Consider the following 18,572-nt stretch of genomic DNA (forward strand, 5'->3'; position numbering starts at 1 on the left):
TCATGTAGTTCTGGCATCAGTCAGCTCCTCAAAAGGCCTATATTCCACAGGTATTTTACCACTTTCTGAAATAAAGTTAACAAGGATAAATTCAAAATTACTGTCTAAATTGGGTAGGACATTTGCCTCGCACGAGGCCAACCCGGGTTCGGCCCCCAGCATCCCATATGGTCCCCTGAACACCGCCAGGGGTAATTCCTGAGTGCAGAGCCAGGAGTAACCCCTGTGCATCGCCAGGTGTGACCCAAAAAGCAAAAAAGAAAAATTACTGTCTAAAATGTTATTTCTATAAAGGCAGTATACAATGATACTGGTGTGTACTCCCGTTATACATCCAATAATTTTATTTTTAAGGCATAAAATAAGAGCATTTTCCTTTTCAATGCAGAAATTAAGTTTGGTTCTTTTTGTTTCTCTGTTTTGAAGTCAGACTCGATGGTGCTCAGGGATTATACCCACTTCGTACTTGGGAGTCACTCCTAGTAATGCCATGCTGAGCTGGAACTGAAACTATGCTTCCTGCATGCCAAGAATGTGCCCAGTCTGCTGAGCTATCTGTCCAACCCACTGCTTCTTTTGTTTCTTTATATTTTGGGTGTGGGGATCATATCTTCTGGTACTCAGGGGCTATTGCTGGCTCTGTGCTCCCTGGTGGTGCTAGAGGGGACCATATGCCATGGCAGGGATGTGCAAGGCAGGTGCCTTGGCTCCAGTATCATCTTCTTAAGCCCCCATTGGTTCTTAAATGTTCCTATAGTTGACAGAAATTCTACCAACTGACCAAAGAAGTCACTTTTCCTAGAAGAATTACCCAGACTGGAAGGCTGAAGTCAACTCCGGGTCTACTCGTGTAAGTAAATAAGGTCTCTGACAGCTTAAAATTTCTGTCTCTAAGACTGCAGGGCTATAGAGCAAGGAGAGCAATTCTGTTTGTGGATTCTCTACTGATTCTTCAGTTTCCTTCTGGCACAGCCGGCAATATTCATAGCACTATTAAATTTCATAAGAGGAAAAAATTTTAAAATCTTAAATAGTATGACCATTATTTGTTTTTATTTGGGATCACACTCAGCAGTGTTTAGCGTCTTCTCCCGAGCTGGGTACTTGGGGGTGCTCCTGGATACCCATGTGTTGCCAGGAATCCAACCTTGGCCTTCCACATGCACAGCATGTGCACTACGTCTCTCAGCTGTTTCCTGGCCCCAGCAGAATCACAGTGAAGATTCACAGTACATAGTTGTTTGTTGTATAAAATCACAACCACTCAATATGTCAGTGCTGAAAACCAACCCTGAACTGATGCCAGTTGAGTTTCCTGTTCAGTAGGAAAACAGTAGCAATAATTAGAATATTTTGTCTGTTACTAAATTCTAGGTAAGTTTTTTAAATATTATTTATTAATTTTTATTATTTGATGTCTTTATTTTCTTGTTTTTAATGAATCACTGTGAGGTACAACAGTTACAGACGAACAAACTTTCATGCTTACATTTCAGTCATAGAATGACTGAGTACCCATTCCTCCACCAGTGCCCATCCTCCACTGCCAATGTTCCCAGTATCTCTCCATGACACCCCTCCTCCCACTCTGTGGTAGGTACATTCCCTTTTACTCTCTTCCTTTGGGTGTTGTGGTTAGCAATATAGGCATTAAGTGGCCATCATGTTTGGTCTGTAGTCTCCAGCACACATCTCCCATCCCAAATGGGCCCTCCAAGCATTCTTGACTTGGTGTTCCCTTCTCTATCTGAGCTGTCCCACATGCACCAGCATGTGAGGCTAGCATCCAAGCTGTGAGCAATCCTCCTGGTCTCATTCTCTACTATCCTTGGGTGCTAGTCTCCCACTGTTACTTTATATTCCACAAATGTAAGCGTTAAGTATTTACTTTTACAATATTGCCCATAAGGTCAGCTAAATTAAAAGTATATTTTTTCAGAAAACTGTAGCTTAGAAATACCTTCGCATATCTGTTTAGAAGACCTACAGTTACATTTAAAAACTGAGACAGAGGGGCCAGAGTAATATTACAGTGGATAGTACATTTGCCCTGCATGAAGCCAACCCAGGATGAGTCCCGGAATCCCATGTGGTTCCCCAAGTCCTGCTAGCAGTGGTCCCTGAACACAGAGCCAGGAGTCAGCCCTAAGCATCAGCAGGTGTGGCCCAAAACCCAGAAAAGTAAGGAGCACTGGAGTACTGTCATCCCGTTGTTCATCGATTTGCTTGAGCAGGCACCAGTAACATCTCCATTGTGAGATTTGTTGTTACTGTTTTTGGCATATCGAATATGCCACGGGTAGCTTGCCAGGCTCTGCTGTGCGGGCAGGATACTCTCAGTAGCTCACTGGGCTCTCCGAGAGGGACAGTGGAATCGAACCTGGGTCGGCCTCATGCAAGGGAAACACCCTACCCGCTGTGCTATTGCTCCAGTCCAAAGGCAGAAAAATGAACAGAGCTAGTACTTAAACAGGAGTCTGAAGTTTATAACCACTATACTATTCTGTTTTATTGACTAGCAATTGAGAAAGAAGAATTGGATCAAACACTCTACAATCTAAACTATTCTATATTTATACATTGGGGGTAATATTTACTGTAATTATTTTTCACAGGTTCCACAAAGAACAAATTTGAGACTTCTGAAAAGCATCTAGTGAATAAAAGAATAGGAAGTACTACTATTTCCATTATTTTCAATATAGGGCTGGAGCAATAGCAAAGCAGGTAGGGCATTTGCCTTGCACACGGCCAACCCGTGTTCGATTATTCCTTCCCTCTCAGAGAGCCTGGCAAGCTACCGAGAGTATCTGAACCACACGGCAGAGCCTGGCAAGCTAACCATGGCACATTCAATATGCCAAAAACAGTAACAACAAATCTCAAAATGGAGATGTTACTGGTGCGTGCTCCAGCAAATCGATGAACAATGGGATGACAGTGCCACAGTGCATTTTCAATAAAATTGACTTCTCAAATTCAATTTATTTGCTCTTCAAATAAGAAAACTGCAGTACTTCAAGGACAACTGAGAAAAGTCTTACCTAAAACCACAATGAGCAGTTTCTGAAATGCATCTGACACAGCCTTTTGAATAGCAAACTTCTGAGTCATAATTATGATCCTAAATCCAACCCAAACAAATAGATTTACAATGCCAATCTGTATTAACTGACTTCAATGAAGTCTAAAAAGAGAACTGGAGATGAAGCAATACTATAGCAGGTATGGACTCTGCCTTGTATGCAGTGGATCCATGTTCGATCCCCGAAATCACATTTGGTTTCCCCTGCACTGCCAAAAGTAATTTCTGAGTGCAGAGCCAGGACTGCCAAAAGTAATTTCTGAGTTTGGAGCCAGGAGTAACCCCTGAGCATTGCTGGGTGTGACACAAAACGTTTTTAAAAATTAAAAATAAATAAATCACTGTATCACTGTATCACTCTCATCCCTTTGCTCATTGATTTGCTCCAGCGGGCACCAGTAATGTCTCCATTTTGAGACTTGTTACAGTTTTTGGCATATTGAATACACCACTGGTAGCTTGCCAGGCTCTGCTGTGCAGGAAATAAATAAATAAATGAATAAATGAATAAATAAGTAAATAGATAGATAGATAAAGAAAGAAAGAAAGAAAGAAAGAAAGAAAGAAAGAAAGAAAGAAAGAAAGAAAGAAAGAAAAAGAGAACTACATCATGATCTTAGTGAGTAAGGGAAGGCACCACACAATGTTAGGGTCGAGCAGATCTCTGCCAGGGGGAGGGGGGAGGCGTGAAGGAACAAAACCGAAACTGCTCTTTCTGCAACAGCAAGGGGATTAATTCAGGCCAGCACGCTGGGGCTCTCCCTCCGCTTTCACTCCTACGCAGAGGAGGGTTAGAGAGAGAGAAAGAGAGCCCCGTATACAGAGTTCAGACTCTTTTTATACACCTTAGTAAATAAGATTACTTTGATCATTATTCTCATTTTTCCCATTTTTCCAAGGTAACTTTGATCAACATCTTCATTTTTCCCAGGTCGCTTAGATCAACATCCTCATTTTTTGGGATCAAGGGGGGTCATCAGTGACATTCTGCTTTGCTAGAGAAAATTTCGCCATATGTCCGTGCCTTTCCTGGACATTACCAGGCGTCTGGGCAGTTTCATTTCCTGAAACAGGTCCTTGTTTTGTGTAGCTTAGGTCATACTGCAAGGTATTATTTTACAGAGAGTGATCAAGTAAGTTAGCAAGTTACAGAAGGCAATTTAGCAAGTTACAGAAAGCAATCAAGCAAGTTAGCAAAACATTAACCCTATCCTTTGCTGCTACATGGCCCATACCGCTCAACAAGGCTATGTCTCAAAGGCTCTGTGGTAGGTATATTCTGTCAGGGCTATTACCATACATTTTTGCTGTCTGATGTATTCTGTACATTCCTGAATAAGTGAACTAGATGGGAGAAATCAGTCAAGATCATGGCACAGAGCTCACACTGATTATGTATTTCAAATAGGCAAAGTAAAGCTAGACACCTACAGATTACACTACTATAAACTAGGAAGTTGACATACCTCGCATCACTAATATTCCAAGAGCAGTACACCACAGTTGATGGGGTTTGAAGTAGGAGGCAACCAATCTCAGAGGGAAATACATTTTTACAGAGGGAAATACATTTTACATTTTACACAAGGCTCAACCTTTAACAACATATCAATAATCTCTTATTGTAGGGCTTAATGGTCCCTGAGGGAAATACAGCAATCTTCACATACTTTCCTCTAAGGAAACTTTTTTGGAGCATATTCAACAGTTGATTCAGAGCAAACAATACAAAATAAATTCTTTCTTTCTGCTTTGGGGCTGGAGTTCGAGATCGGGATGGAAACACCCAAAATATGGTGGTAGGAAGGTGTAATGGTGGTGGGATTGGTGTTTGAATATTAAATGTAATCAAATATTGTGAATTACTCTATAAAATTAAACAAACAAAAAAAACCACAGGAGATTGAGAAAGGGTTGGTAGTGGCATAGATGAGCTGGTCTCTCCCTAAGATTCACCTACCAGAGGCTGTTCCAGTTCTTTCACTAACAGCCCTGCCTTTGACTGAATACCCTAAGCCTACGTGCCACAGATTCTGGGGGAAAAAACATTTATATTAGTTTATTTCATTATCTAGATGAAGAATTTGCTGGGATAACAGAAGATTACACATGATCTATACTTGAAAGATACTTTGGAACAAAGAAGATTATTACTCCAAATAGGAGAAACACTGTTCCCATCTCCATACCCCTAAGCTTCTTGGTAGGAAGACAGCTCTAAAATTGTGAAGTTCAAGGTTCTGTCAGAGTGACAGAACAGCAGGTAGGGCACTTGCCAACCCAGGCTTGATCTCCAGCATCCCACAGAGTCCTCTGAGCACCTCCAGGAGTGATTTCGAGTGCTGAGCAAGGAGTATCATCAGGTGTCCCTAGCACCTCCCCTCCCCAAAAAAAAACAATGGTTCTGTGGTTACTACCTAAGATTTGAACAAGTATTGTTAAAAACATCTGCCCAAGGCTTTAGCAACTTAGCAAGGAAAGGGGTGTTTCTGATGTCTGAAAATATGATGAGAGAGAGAGAGAGAGAGAGAGAGAGAATGAATTCTTTCCCACACCCCCATTCCAGTCCCCACAGAGACCTTCCAGTTTATCCAAAATCTCCTTGGCTATGCCAACTCCAGGGCTCTTGCAATCAAAGGGTGACAATACCACCTCTAAAGCACAGAAGATCTTTATGCTTTGCTTCTGAAGTGGTGCCACAATATCTTCATTTTCCCTTTCTTCGAGGTCAGAAAGATCCTGAAGCTGGATTTTAGATTGAAGGTCCTTCTGGACATCTCAATGTAGACTTTAAAATGTTTAATTAGAAATAAAAATGAAACTCCAGCAATCCAGGCTAACACTTGAAGTAACCTGTGACTTCAACATTAAGCAAAACTTTTCATGAACTACACCAACCATGCACATGCAGAGCACACAAGTGTTGTAGAATATGGACAACACCGTCAATTCACTGAGATCTTTACTGATTCTGGGGTGTGACCGAGGCTCAGACACTTTCACTTAGACAACTCTCATCTGCCAGGTCTGTCGGTCCACAGGGCCTGCTGGGGTCACAACCCACAGTGCTGTGGAGTCGTGCAGTACTCAGGACAAAAGCCAGGGCCTTGAACACGGTGGGCACAGGCTCTGCACTTGAACTCTCTCCACTTCCTACCCTGACAATCCTTTCAGACCATCCATTGAAACCAAAATAGTAGCTTGCCAGTTCCTGGCATTGGGAGCTGTTTAGGGCAAGGGCACGATGTTGAACTGCTTTATGTCTGCTGAGACGAATCTAAAGACATAAGAGACATACTTGAGGATTGGAACGAATTGCCACAGAGATCTAATTCAGCCGACCCAAGACTTCTCAATACAAGTTTCATAAGATGGCTGTGAAGAGCAAATTGTACAAACTTTGGTGGTTGCTCTTGTTTCAGACCCATACTCAGCAACAATCAGTTACTTGGAGTTCTGTGCTCTGGGATCATTCCAGGTGGTGGTTGGGGCAATCATATGTGCTCCTGGGTATAGGTATGTATAGGGCATAGAGCAGTGACTGAAGCAGGCGTTGAGCCTGCAGAGGAGCAGCAGAGTCTATGGTCACCACGGAGGGGTGTTCTCATGTCCGATGGAGGAGCAGGCAAGGAGGAAAGGATGGGGAGTGAGAATGACCAGCAAGATGAGGGGTGAGAAGCCAGTTCAGGGAGCCAATCAGAGAAGGCTTAGAATTATCAAATGAAAGTTTTGTAAAAGAATAATCCTCATTCATATATTCAGAGGCATGGGAAGTGGTGGGGGGCGTGCACGGGAAAACAGCAGAGAGGGGGACCCCTAGGTTCTTATCCCCATCCCCTCCACACCCAACTCTATTCCACCAAAAGCGAAACGAACCACAGAAGAATGGAAATGGGTCAGACAAAAGAATGGGACCAAAATGAGGCCCAAGCGAGACGGAATTCGGGAGCTGGAGACTGTGGGGCGGGGTGCACTCAAAGGGAAGAAAGTTTACAGTGGGAAACTGGGGGTGGGCATCGGGAACGGCTGGCTTAAGACAGAGGGATGACGCTGGCCGGGAGTCCCTCCAGCCAAAAGGACTGCCAAGCGCACACGTGGACCCCATCAAAGCCCAGAGGAGGCTGGGAACTGGCTCTGACCCTGTCAGCGAGTCTCTTCCTGCAACCAGCCCTGGCCTTTCTGCAGCAGCAGCCCTGGGGGACAGGCTGCCTGCTACCCGGATTCTGGGGGACACTCTGCAAGGCAGCGGGAGGCTGGTGGGTGGGGGCGGCTAGCTGCCAGTGTAAGGGGCCCCCGCCCAGCACTGCTTCCCACGGGGCCCGGCCCCCGCCGAGTGCGGACCCACCTTCAGCGGAGAGGACTAGAAGAGCGGCTGCCAGCCTCAGGCCCCTTGGGCTGAGTGAGCGGCGCGCGCAGAATAAAACTTGACCATGGCGTAGGAACCCTGCGGGGCGGCCGCAGCGTTGGCGAAGACGCGCACCGCATACAGGAGGCCAAAGCGGGAGAAGGCTGCGGACAGAGAACGATGCGGGGCCGCCGCGGTCACCCACCGCACAGTCCGCGGCCGAGGCCCACCCTCCCCGCACACGCCCCGGCCCCGCGCGGGGAGCCACTTCCCCAGCACGCTGCACTCTGCAAGCCCGGGCTGCAGCAGCGTCGCAGGGGCACGGGCCCCGGGGTGCAGCAGGAGAAAGTGTCGCGGCGAGCTGACAGCCACGGTTCCCTTGGCACAGGACAGGGTGCGGGGCCACGGTGGGAAGTCAGGGCTCGGGGCGCCTTTCCCGGAACACCCCGTCCTGCCCTCCGGACCTGGCTCACATGCAAGGCTTTGACCTTGGGGTCAGGGCTCAGCTCCCACACCAACAGGGTTTTGTCACTCTCGCTGGGAACCGTGAAAGGTACCACCTCAGCCCTCCTCAGCTTCACTGCATCTGCGCAACCCAGTCCAAAGGTAAGAATAGCGTTCGGTGCACCCCCCCTCTAGAAAGTGAGTGGGAGAACAGGATTTTTAGTGTGCTGGGGATTGGAATCCTAACAGCATTCCCCCACTAAGATGGGGCAGATTCTGGGCCTTCCCAACATTTTTCATATTTTCTCGAGCCAGACTGAACAGGGCAGGCCATTTATGGATTTGATTCCATTTTTCTCCTGCAGAACAGGAGACCCAGAACTCTGCATTTCCAGAGACCAACTCCGGTCCTGCTTTAAAGTAGTTTATAAGGTTAACCCGTGGTTCCCAGATGAAGGAACTCTAGAAACCAAGACTTGGAAAAAAGTTAAGAATAATGCCTATAAGGCATCTAAGGAAGGGACTAAGATCCCCGTGGAATTCTGGATTACATGGGAGATTGTTAATTCTATTCTCCTGTTTTTGAAAAGTACAATTGATGTGGAGGAGAATATTATAAATAACACGACCTCAGTTCCTTCCACACCTAAGTCTCAAAAGGGTTTTCATAGTAAAAATATTTCTGAGGCTGGTGAATATAGCTCTACTTCCAGTGCATCAGATGAAAGTGATGCGAGTTATGAGTCTGCCACCACTTACTCAGATTCTGAGTCCGAGAGGGACTCCAGACCGCTTGGGACATGCTCCCAATCGCCCAGTCCAGGCAGAGCAGAAGCAGCATCCATCTTATCGCAGGTTAAGGATGGATTCTCTCAGTCGTTTCAAAAAGGCCTGTGTCTCATATGGGCCTACATCTTCGTACTGTAGGGAGTATCTTACAGGCTGCAGCAAAAAAGGCCTACTGGGTATCTCAAGATTTTCATGTGGTTGCTAAGACTTGCTAAAGCTCTTCTCAGTACTTGGAGTGGAGAATGTGTCTCAGTGATGAGGCCAAGGCAAAGCTTCAAGGCCTAGGCCATGCTGGACAAAACTTTTCAGGAATTAAGTTGATTTATGAGATGTTAATTGGTGAAAGGAAATGGCGTGACCCAGAAAGGCAAGTCACCTTGCTGTGTGCTGTTTTTCTTCATGTCCATGATGCAGCCCTGCATGCGTGGGAGAAGGTTGATGTAGATGCAGAAATTTTTTTTTTTTTGCTTTTTGGGTCCCATCCAGCAATGCTCAGGGGTCATTCCTGGCTCTGCACTCGGGAATTACCCCTGGCCGTGCTCAGGGGACCATATGGGATGCTGGGAATCGAACCCGGGTCAGCCGCATGCAAGGCAAACGCCCTGCCCTCTGTGCTATCACTCCAGCCCCAGATGCAGAATTTAAGGGAGGTTTTACAAAGATTTTCCAGAGAGCCTCAGAACCTTATGCAGATTTCATAGGAAGGTTGATGAAAGCCATTGAAATGTAGGTTAAGGACAAGGAAACTCAGGAGCTGTTGACTAAACTATAGGCCTTTGAAAATGCTAATGAGAACCGCCAGGCCTTTCTGTGCCCTATTAAGGAGAAGGAAGACATAATGGGGTACTTGAAAGCATGCTGGAATGTTGGTTCTGTTAAACATATGGTGCAGGTCTATGCCTTACAGAGACAAGCTCAGAAAAGATGTTTTAATTGTGGAAAACCAGGCCACTTTTGTAAAGATTGTTCTACTGTGAGAGCACATCCTGGGCCCTGTCCCCGGTGTAAGAGGGGAAATCATTGGGCCAGAGATTGTCGCTTTAATTTTGATGCAGTGGGTGACCCCAACTCGGGACACCTGCAAGGGGGCCAGAGTCAGGCCCCACAAAATCTGGGGATGTTCTCAGTTTCAGCCTCTCTTCCCAGTGTGGAGCTTCAGAGCTCCAATCAGTATAATCGCTGAAGCCAGTGATGGCAGGAAGGCCTTGGATATTTCCTGCCCAGATACAGTTACTACAACTCCTTTTCAATAAGCCCACAACCTCTGCATCTTCAGTGGACATATGGAATGTTAAATCAAATACAAAAAGGAGGTATTTTCTCAACTGAATGTAGCAGGAAAACTCCTCATTCGAGGAAAAGGCTATGCTTTTGTTTCAACAGATGATAACCCCACTGAGAAACTTTGGATCCCATTATGTCTCATAAGAAGTAGAATTCAACCATGTGATTTGGATCTCAGACCTCCAGAGACTCACAACCCTTCAAATTCCAGCTCCAAGCTGGAAATCACAAGGAAAGAAGATGAGCCAGCGTCAGAGAACCTGAAGAAAAGGCCTCTGAACTCCTTTAAAATAACATGAGATCACATTAAGAGCATCTCTTATACCCCTCTTTTACAGGTTGTGGATTGGACAATGCCACACCAAGTATCCTGAATTACCAGTATTTTACTTTTACTCTTTCCTTGGAATTCACAGTTTCCTGAAGGAGAAAGGAATGGCTTTTAACAGGAACACCTTTTCATTTCTCTCTAGGATATCCTTTTGTATTGGAGCTTCCCTCTGACTCTTTCTATTCACAGGCATGGAGACCAAACCTCAACTGTCAAAGTCTCTGATAACTTTAAAAAAGTGTTTTTTCTCAGACATAAGCTAGGTTGCACCTCTAGGACTACCGAGGAACCTGACCAAAGAATGGCTGCATTCCCCTGCTGAAGTTCTCCTGCCAGGAGTTGTGATGCTCCTGTTCCAGTGTTCCCCAACTGATTCCTGAAATTTATCAGACTCCTAATAGCTGCTCCCTTGAGACTCATTGCTGCAACCACTACTGATGCTGTTACAGGAACAACTCTTCAATTTTGATCCAGACACTTCATTTCTTCAAAATGGGACTACATGACTTATCATTGGTGACTCTTATCACCCCTGGACAGTGCAGGACAATTGGACGCTTTACTACAAGCACTGCTCTGAGCCCAGGGTTGGACTGAAATCTTAGTACAACTAATAAGACTGTATTGTGATTTGGAATTATGTTGTGATTTGGAATTGTTCCTTATTCAAATTTTTGTGTTTCTGTAAAAGAAAAAGGGGGGTATGTAGGATAACATAGCCTCAGGTAGTTTAGGTTTTTTGGGTTACTCTCATCACAGTGATCCCATCCCTCTGAGTTTATTTATAACTTCTTTCTTTGTGTTCTGTTGACTTGTAAATATTGTTTTACTCTTCTTGAGTCCTTTGTATAATTTATTCAGAGCCATGTCCTTTTGTATGGACACAGGAAGACTTAGCAAATGCTATGCTTTTGTAACCTGGGAGTCATTTGACTCTACATGATATTTTCCTCCTGGGCATCTGTTCTCTGACCTAAGCCTCAGCTGCCCTTACTTCCTAGCACCCCCCAAAAGCAGGGTCCCTACGAGGGACGGGACGGACCCAGGGCAATCGGTGAGTTGTGTGCTACCCTGGCATCGAGATGGGCCTGGCCAAAGTGCCTAATGCTTAACTATAAGTGAAGAGCTTGGTCATGGACAAATGCTGTCATGATCCAAACAGTGATAACTAGATTTGGACCCTGCTAGGGTTAGGAGTGATTAATCTGGCCTGAGTGCTGTAGTCTGAGTCTGTGGCAAAATGTTGCCAGGAGAGCTGCCTTGCAAGCCTCAATGTGTCTCTTGCTATGTCCATACAAAAATAACTAGTATTAAGACTGAATAAGTTCTTGGAGGAAGGAAAGGAGAAAAACACCTTAAGAGGTATTTTGCCTGCTGACAGTGGGGAAGGGCTTTGGAATGCCCTTAGGTAGTATTGGCTTTGAACCTGAGAGCCCTCAGGAAGGGCTTTCCTATGTTGACTTTGCTGCCTGGATGTGTGTAGCCTAGGGGCAAGGGGGAGAGAGAAAAAGAGGAGATGAGAGGCTGCAGTAGATCCAGAGAGAGGACAGAGCTAGGAGTGCGGGAGATGAGAAAGATGGAAGATTGAATAAACGGTAACGAATCAGCAACCAGCTTGGTCCTCCTTCTTCCTTCGCCTGTTTTTGGCCAACAGCCTTCCCGATCCAGCCCAAACACAGCGGTTCCAGAGGACCGAATGCAGGCAGTGAGACAGAGCCGCCCTGAGAGCCCACGAGTGCACACGCACTTCGGCTTGCTTAGATTTTTACACTTGAAAAAAGGATAATATAATCAGGGGTCAGAGCAGTAGTACAGCAGGGAGAGTATTTATTTGCCTTGCATGCAGCTGATCAGGTTCAATCCCTAACATCCCATATGGTCCCCTGAGGACCACCAGGAGTAATTCCTGAGTGCAGAGCTAGGAGAAACCCCTGAGCATTGCCTGGTTTGGCCCCTCCCAAAAAACATAAAGGATAATATAACCAATGTTCTTCTTTTCTAAGACAAAAACTGATTGCATTAGTTAAGTGTGACTTCTCTACAATGCTAATAATTGTTTTATAAAGAAGAATTTTAAAAATAATTTATTCCCTTCAGTCTTAAAGTTGCTTTACAAATGGAAAATCTTTAATCATAGTCTTAATTTTATTCTTGTTTTTTTCTGTTCTGGAAACCTACACGTCTGGAAACTACCACATCATCATTTCTCATTTTATATCTGCTGTAGTTAAAACTCAAAAGTAGGAACATGAGTGATTCAAGGCACACCCCAGTTTTATCAGTACTGATGGCTGCTACATGTAGGACATGCCTCCATCTGTCCCTTTTCTGCAAATTGCCCTGTATTGTCTGAAGAGGAGGGCAGGTTAAGGGTTAAATTTGCCTTTGTAACTTCTTGGCTGCTTTGAAAGAGGTTTTCCAGACTGCTGGGCAGGAAACTGTCACCAAATGGGCCAACAAACTGCCCTAGGAACTGTAAGCAAACATTTGCATTTGCAGGGAAACAGTTAAAAGTCAACAAATGTTGAGATAAGCAAATTAAGTGACATATGTGTGATCCCCTTTGATCCATAGATGTGATTTCCTTTGATCTAATAGGTGTAATTTCCTTTGGTCCAATATGTGTGATTTTCCCTTTTCTCCCCAAAAAGGGTTTAAAAACAGCTCTCTTTTTGAGTTCCGAGGCCTTCGACTTTGCTGCTTTTCAGGCACAGTTGAAGGTCCCAATATAGCTATATTGGCTTGAATAAACCCCGTGCCTTTGCAGAAAGAGTTGTCTTGGTTTTGTTCTTTTGTTCTTTTGTTCCACCGCGCCTCCCCGGGGCAGAGATCTGCTAACCCCTAAAAGTCCTTAAGCAGGTTTCATTCCATATTGGCACCTCCTAAGAAAATGAAATCAACAGTGGTAGGGTGCTTGCCTTGCATGTGAGTGGCCTGGTTCGTTCCCCAGCATCCCATATGGTCTCCTGAGCACTGCCAGGAGTGATTCCTGAGTGCATAGTCAAGAATAACCCCTGAACATCACCGGGTGTGGTGCAAAAGCAAAAAATTAGATCCTGTGTAAGATACATAGGACAGAGGGTAAAGTGCTTGCCTAGCATGTGGCCAACCCAACTCTGATCCTTGGAATAGTATGTAAAATATAAAGGAACATGTTGGGAGCCCCCCACCCTCGTCTTTTTAGAAAGGATCATCCCTAATCGTTAATGTTCCTGTTTTTGGTTGATGACTGGGAGTGTATCCCCAGCACTCCAAGGGGTCACTCCTGAGCAAGACATTCAGGAATAGCCCCAGACACTTGGGTGTGGTCCCAAATAGCCCTGCCCTAAACAAAACAGAGATATAGATTCCATCCACCACTTTTTTCCTTTTTTTTTTTTCTTTTTTTGTGTCACACCTGGAGATGCACAGGAATTACTCCTGGCTCATGCACTCAGGAATTACTCCTGGCTCATGCACTCAGGAATTAGTCCTGGCGACGCTCAGTGGACCATATGGGATGCTGGGAATCAAACCTGGGTCGGCCGCGTACAAGGCAAACACAACATTTGCTGTACTATTGCTGTAGCCCTATCCAGGACTTTGTAAAGATGATCTGAATTCTAGTTCATTCTTCCATAGCAGGCTGAAATCTTTGGCATTCTGACACACTTCCTCCACCCACCACTATTTTCCATGCCTCAATCAATACGAGATCATAAAGCTGTACCCGAGATTTCTCTCTCCATAGAAAACGATTGGCTTTAGTTATGTTACCTGGAGTCTGATACTGTTTCAAACCAGTAATTACAGAGTTCACTGACTCTCCCAATACCCTGTGAAACTGTTCACACAGGTCTCCACTTCACAATGAACATTCGAGGACAATAATTTTATCTTCCTTTTACTACCCTGAGCGATCCGATTGCCCTTGACACTCAAATTCGATCAGGAAAATGTGAACGCTTTCTTCGTACAAGGAATACTTTAATGAACCCCCAAATATAGACATTTCATTGGGGTCCCCTTGGTTTTATGAATGACAGTCAGGAGCTAGGGGCCCAGACTTGCATGAGAATGAGGAGGCAGCCCTTGGAAACCCATTAGTCCTGGGGCTCTGGCTCCATTTGGCTTGTGATGGGGAAGGGAAAAAAGTGACAGAGAATGAAAGCAAAGGACAGAAGAAATGGAGAATCCCCAAGTGAGGAGCGAGAGTAGTTCTGGGAAAACTCCACAGCAGGCCGGCTTCCCCCGCCTCATTCCAGGGGACACTCTGTCACCCAGGAAGAGAGTGGTCGGCCCTCACAGCACAGCTTCCACATCAGCCTGTAGAGACAAAACACTGGTTCTGGCTTCATCCATCCTGACCCAGTGCTCTGTGAGGCCCCGTGGCCACTCCTTGGGTCTCCTTTGTGGTGGATCTCTGCTCCGGCCTCCTGTGGCCCTTCTGATGGTTCCTGTCAATTGCCCTCATCTGTGGCCTTTGCTCTACCCCATTCGGGGGCTTCCACATTTTAAACAGTTTTCTCCCATGACAGGAATGGGCCCTGTTTGCTTGGGCTGAGAGTTGCTAAAGAAAAATGTTGCCCCCACCCTTGCCCCACAGACTCTCTCTCTTGAAAGAGTCAGTCATAAGTACCCCTGAGGTACCTGAGTTTGCCCAACACCGCACAGTCACCTGGAGAGGACAGGTGCTTCTACAATTAATTTATCTGTTCACCGTGAAGGGCAGTGAAGTTCAGTAACCATGGGAACACCCGCCATGGCTGAGCTGACTGCTTGAATGGGACATTTCTTTTTCCACTGAAAATGTTGCGTGGCTAGCTGCGACCAGACACGATTGTTTGGTGCAAATGCTCCCGTGTCTCCAATTTTGGAACCAGGAGCTGATCCATCGGACTTTGCATCCCAGGTACTTAGGCTGGACCAAAGCCACCCTCATGGCTGCTTAAGACTTTAAGACTTAAGACTTTAGTGGTGGAACTTGAGGGGCCCATCAGGAGTGGAGAAAGCTGGAGTGCAGGGGGAGCTGTGGAGCCAGGTTACCAGCAAAGCAGAGGCAACCTGACTCGGGTTTTCGGTCCCACCTGGCTGGCTCTGCACTCAGGAATTACTTCTGCCAGCCTCAGGGGACCTTAAAGGATGCTGGGGATCAAACCCAGGTCAGCTGCATGCTAAGGAAGCTCCTTACACACGGTGGCTCTGAATCCTCCTGCAAACACTTTGCAGCTTTGCAGATTTATTTCCACTTGCTTCCCAAGGTTCCCCTGAGCCCCTTGGCTGGGCTCTGCAAGACTGCTTGTTTTTTGGGTCAGAGAGATAGTACAATAGGTAAGGCATTTGCCTTGCATGTGGCCGACCCAGGTTTGATCCCGAGCATCCCATACAGTCCCCAGAGCACTGCCAGGAGTAATTCCTGAGTACAGAGCCAGTAGTAACCCTTGAGCACTGCTGGGTGTGATGTAAAAAACAAAATAAATGAATAAATTAAATACAATTTGTAAAAAAAGACTCCTCGTGCTCTCCCTCTTCTAGCTTAAGTGGGTCTCTTACTGCAACCAACCCAGGGTTGCTCCACACTGTTTCCAAGAAAGAACCAGAAAATCCCAGGCCCTGTGAGTCGAAGCTCGCTAGGCACTGACAGTTCCTGCCCACTGCTCCTTCCTCTGTTGCCACATCTTCAGTATGCTGCCCATCTCCCCGAGTCTTAGTTCATCTTCCCTCCTCACCACTTCCTCATCCCTCCTGCTCAGTCAGGCACTGGGGAGCCTCAGCACTAAGCCTCCTGGGCTTCCACCCTCAGACCCACAGGGGCTTCCTCGCTAGTGACGGGGACAGCATGTCAATCTGGGCGGCCACTGGGGCCCATTCACAGCACAGCCTTTGAACAAATCTGCCAGAGCCACTGGCACAACTCCCCAAGGAAAACGAATGGGGGCAGGGAGGGAGTGGCTCTAGGACCTTTCCCAACAGGGCCTGTGCTGGGCTTCCCCCATCCCAGTGCCTCCAGTTAGTTTCTGGACTGGCTACCAGCTGCACTCTCTCTCCAGTGCCATCTTCTTTTTGGTAAAGAAGCAAAAACCAGTGGCTCTCAGGTTTTAGACTTGGCCAGGGTAGGGCTCAGCAGTGGAGCATAGGGCTGGCATGTGCAAGGCGGGTGTTCCATGGCCAACTCGTGTGCTCTCCCATGCACAGTCAGGAGTTCTGGCGGACTCAAACACCTCCAGGCCTAAGTCTCATCAGGCTCAAGTACCACACCTCTGGGTGCCAGAGCATCAGGCCTGCAGAGCCAGGGTGAGCAGCGATGCACGGGGACTTCAGGCACCATCAGCCCCAGTCCCACGTGGATGGCCCCCATGACAAAACACAAAAGCTGGGCTGGGGAGAGAGTCGAAAGGGCTGGAGTGCATGCTTGGCATGTTGGATGCGGGGACCCAATCAATCCCCAGTCCCTGACCACACACCTGGCTGTGTCAACAGAACAACAACCGAACAACAACCAATGTCCACCTCTGAAGCTTTCTTCATAATAATCTAACCCTGGAAATAATCCAGAGATATTAATAATAATAATAATCTAGAGTATTCCTAGGGGATACTACTGCACAGAGGGAAAACTGACAAGCGCAGCCTCCTGCTGTATTTACAGGTGGATCCCGGTCATTTCACTCAGCCGAAGATGTTAGGCATAAACAGTACACTCTGTGTGCTGCCATCCGGGGAAAAGGGATCAGTCAGAGTGTGTTTTCTGTGTGGGGGAGGGAACCTTCGAGAGCAGCGTTCTTCGACGTTGTCACATTGGTGGGCCGACAGCTGTCCTGCACATAGTCCAAAGCCCGCAGTTACAACCAAGGCAGGGGGCCAGTGGTTTTCAACCCTTTTCTGTGGAACCAGCGAAAAGGGGAGTGATCTTTTGCAGACCAACAAGGCAGGAACAAAAGGCATCATTTATAACGTCACTTTGTGGATTCATTTTAAAGTCTAACATTGCAAAGTGAAAATCGTGCCTCTGGTTTGCCACATGGAAAGTGGCCATCACTTGTCACAAAGTGGCAGAAACCTTCTGGCAGGACAGGCTGGCACCTACCCACAGACCCCGGGTTGGGAAACCACTGTTGTCGTGGGCTACGAATGTTCCAGAATTGGATACATAAAGTAGCTACAGAGTATATGCCATATGTAAATATTACTGAGGTGTACACAAAAATAAGGGAACTGTAAATACAGAGAAATGTTAAGGGGGCGAGGAAGAGGCAGGAAAAACAGACTTCAGTGACTGGGCAGGGGTAAGCGGACGCAGGGCCTTTTTACAACAGACATAGAAGGGAGCTCAAGCGGCTCATGGATCTAAAAATAAGAGCTAACTCCGTAACTATGAAGCGGTGGGCCAGAGGGCTGCCCAGCAGACTGAATGCATGAGTTGTACAGGGGAGGCCCAATTTGATCCCCAGCATGGCAGGTTCCCCTCAGTATTGCCAGTGTGACCCCCAAATAGAGAGCCAAGAGTCGTCTCCCTATACAACTAGTCCAAAGCAAATAATCACGTTCCCAAGAAAAAGCACAGAAATAAATTTTCATGACCTTACACCTGGCAATTAGGATCTTAATTACAAACACCCAAACCCGAAGTGACAAAAGGAAATAGACGCTGGACTACATCAAAACTCAAAACTTTTCATGGAGCTCTGGGACAGGGGTAAGCCATTTGCCTTGCATATGAACAGCCTGGGTTCGATCCCAATCACCATATATGGTCTCCGGTGTTCAGCCAGAAGTGACCCCTGAGCACAGAGCCAGGAGTAAGCCCTAAGTGCCACCGGGTATGGTCCCAAAACTGAAATAAACTGAAAACATTTATGTGGCAAATGATAAAGACCAAGTTTAGGGGCCGTAGTGCATACCAGGCCTGGATTTGATGCCGGGCACCATCTGACTCTAAGCATCACTAGGTATAGCTCTGGAGACCCTTGAGGATCACTGTCACACTGGTGGTCTCTGGCACAAAAGGACCACATTCTTACGCTCTGGCACGGAATCGCATGCCTTGGCTAGATGAGCAGTTAAGAATTTCACTTCACCTCTATCACACCCTTGAAAACTTTGGATTTAACTGGAATGTACAGGGGCATTGCAGCCACGTGACACCTCAAACTATACAACACTCATTAGCCAGGAGTAGCACACCAGACTGGGTGGGATGTAAAGTAGAAGGCATCCAATCTTGATTAGGAAAGTACCAACATAGAAGCATACCCTATAACAACATCTTAGCAATGTCTTGTACAATTGCTTAATAGCTACAGGGTAAGGGGCTG

The 18,572-nt window shown here is 46.3% G+C and overlaps 1 pseudogene; it reads right to left on the reverse strand.

Annotated features, from left to right (window-relative positions):
* The window catches only part of LOC129406559 (RAD52 motif-containing protein 1-like), a 23,441-nt pseudogene continuing 4,869 nt past the window's right edge, over window positions 1-18,572 (reverse strand).

This window comes from Sorex araneus, chromosome 7 (genome assembly GCF_027595985.1).
Source record: "Sorex araneus isolate mSorAra2 chromosome 7, mSorAra2.pri, whole genome shotgun sequence".
NCBI lineage: Eukaryota > Metazoa > Chordata > Mammalia > Eulipotyphla > Soricidae > Sorex > Sorex araneus.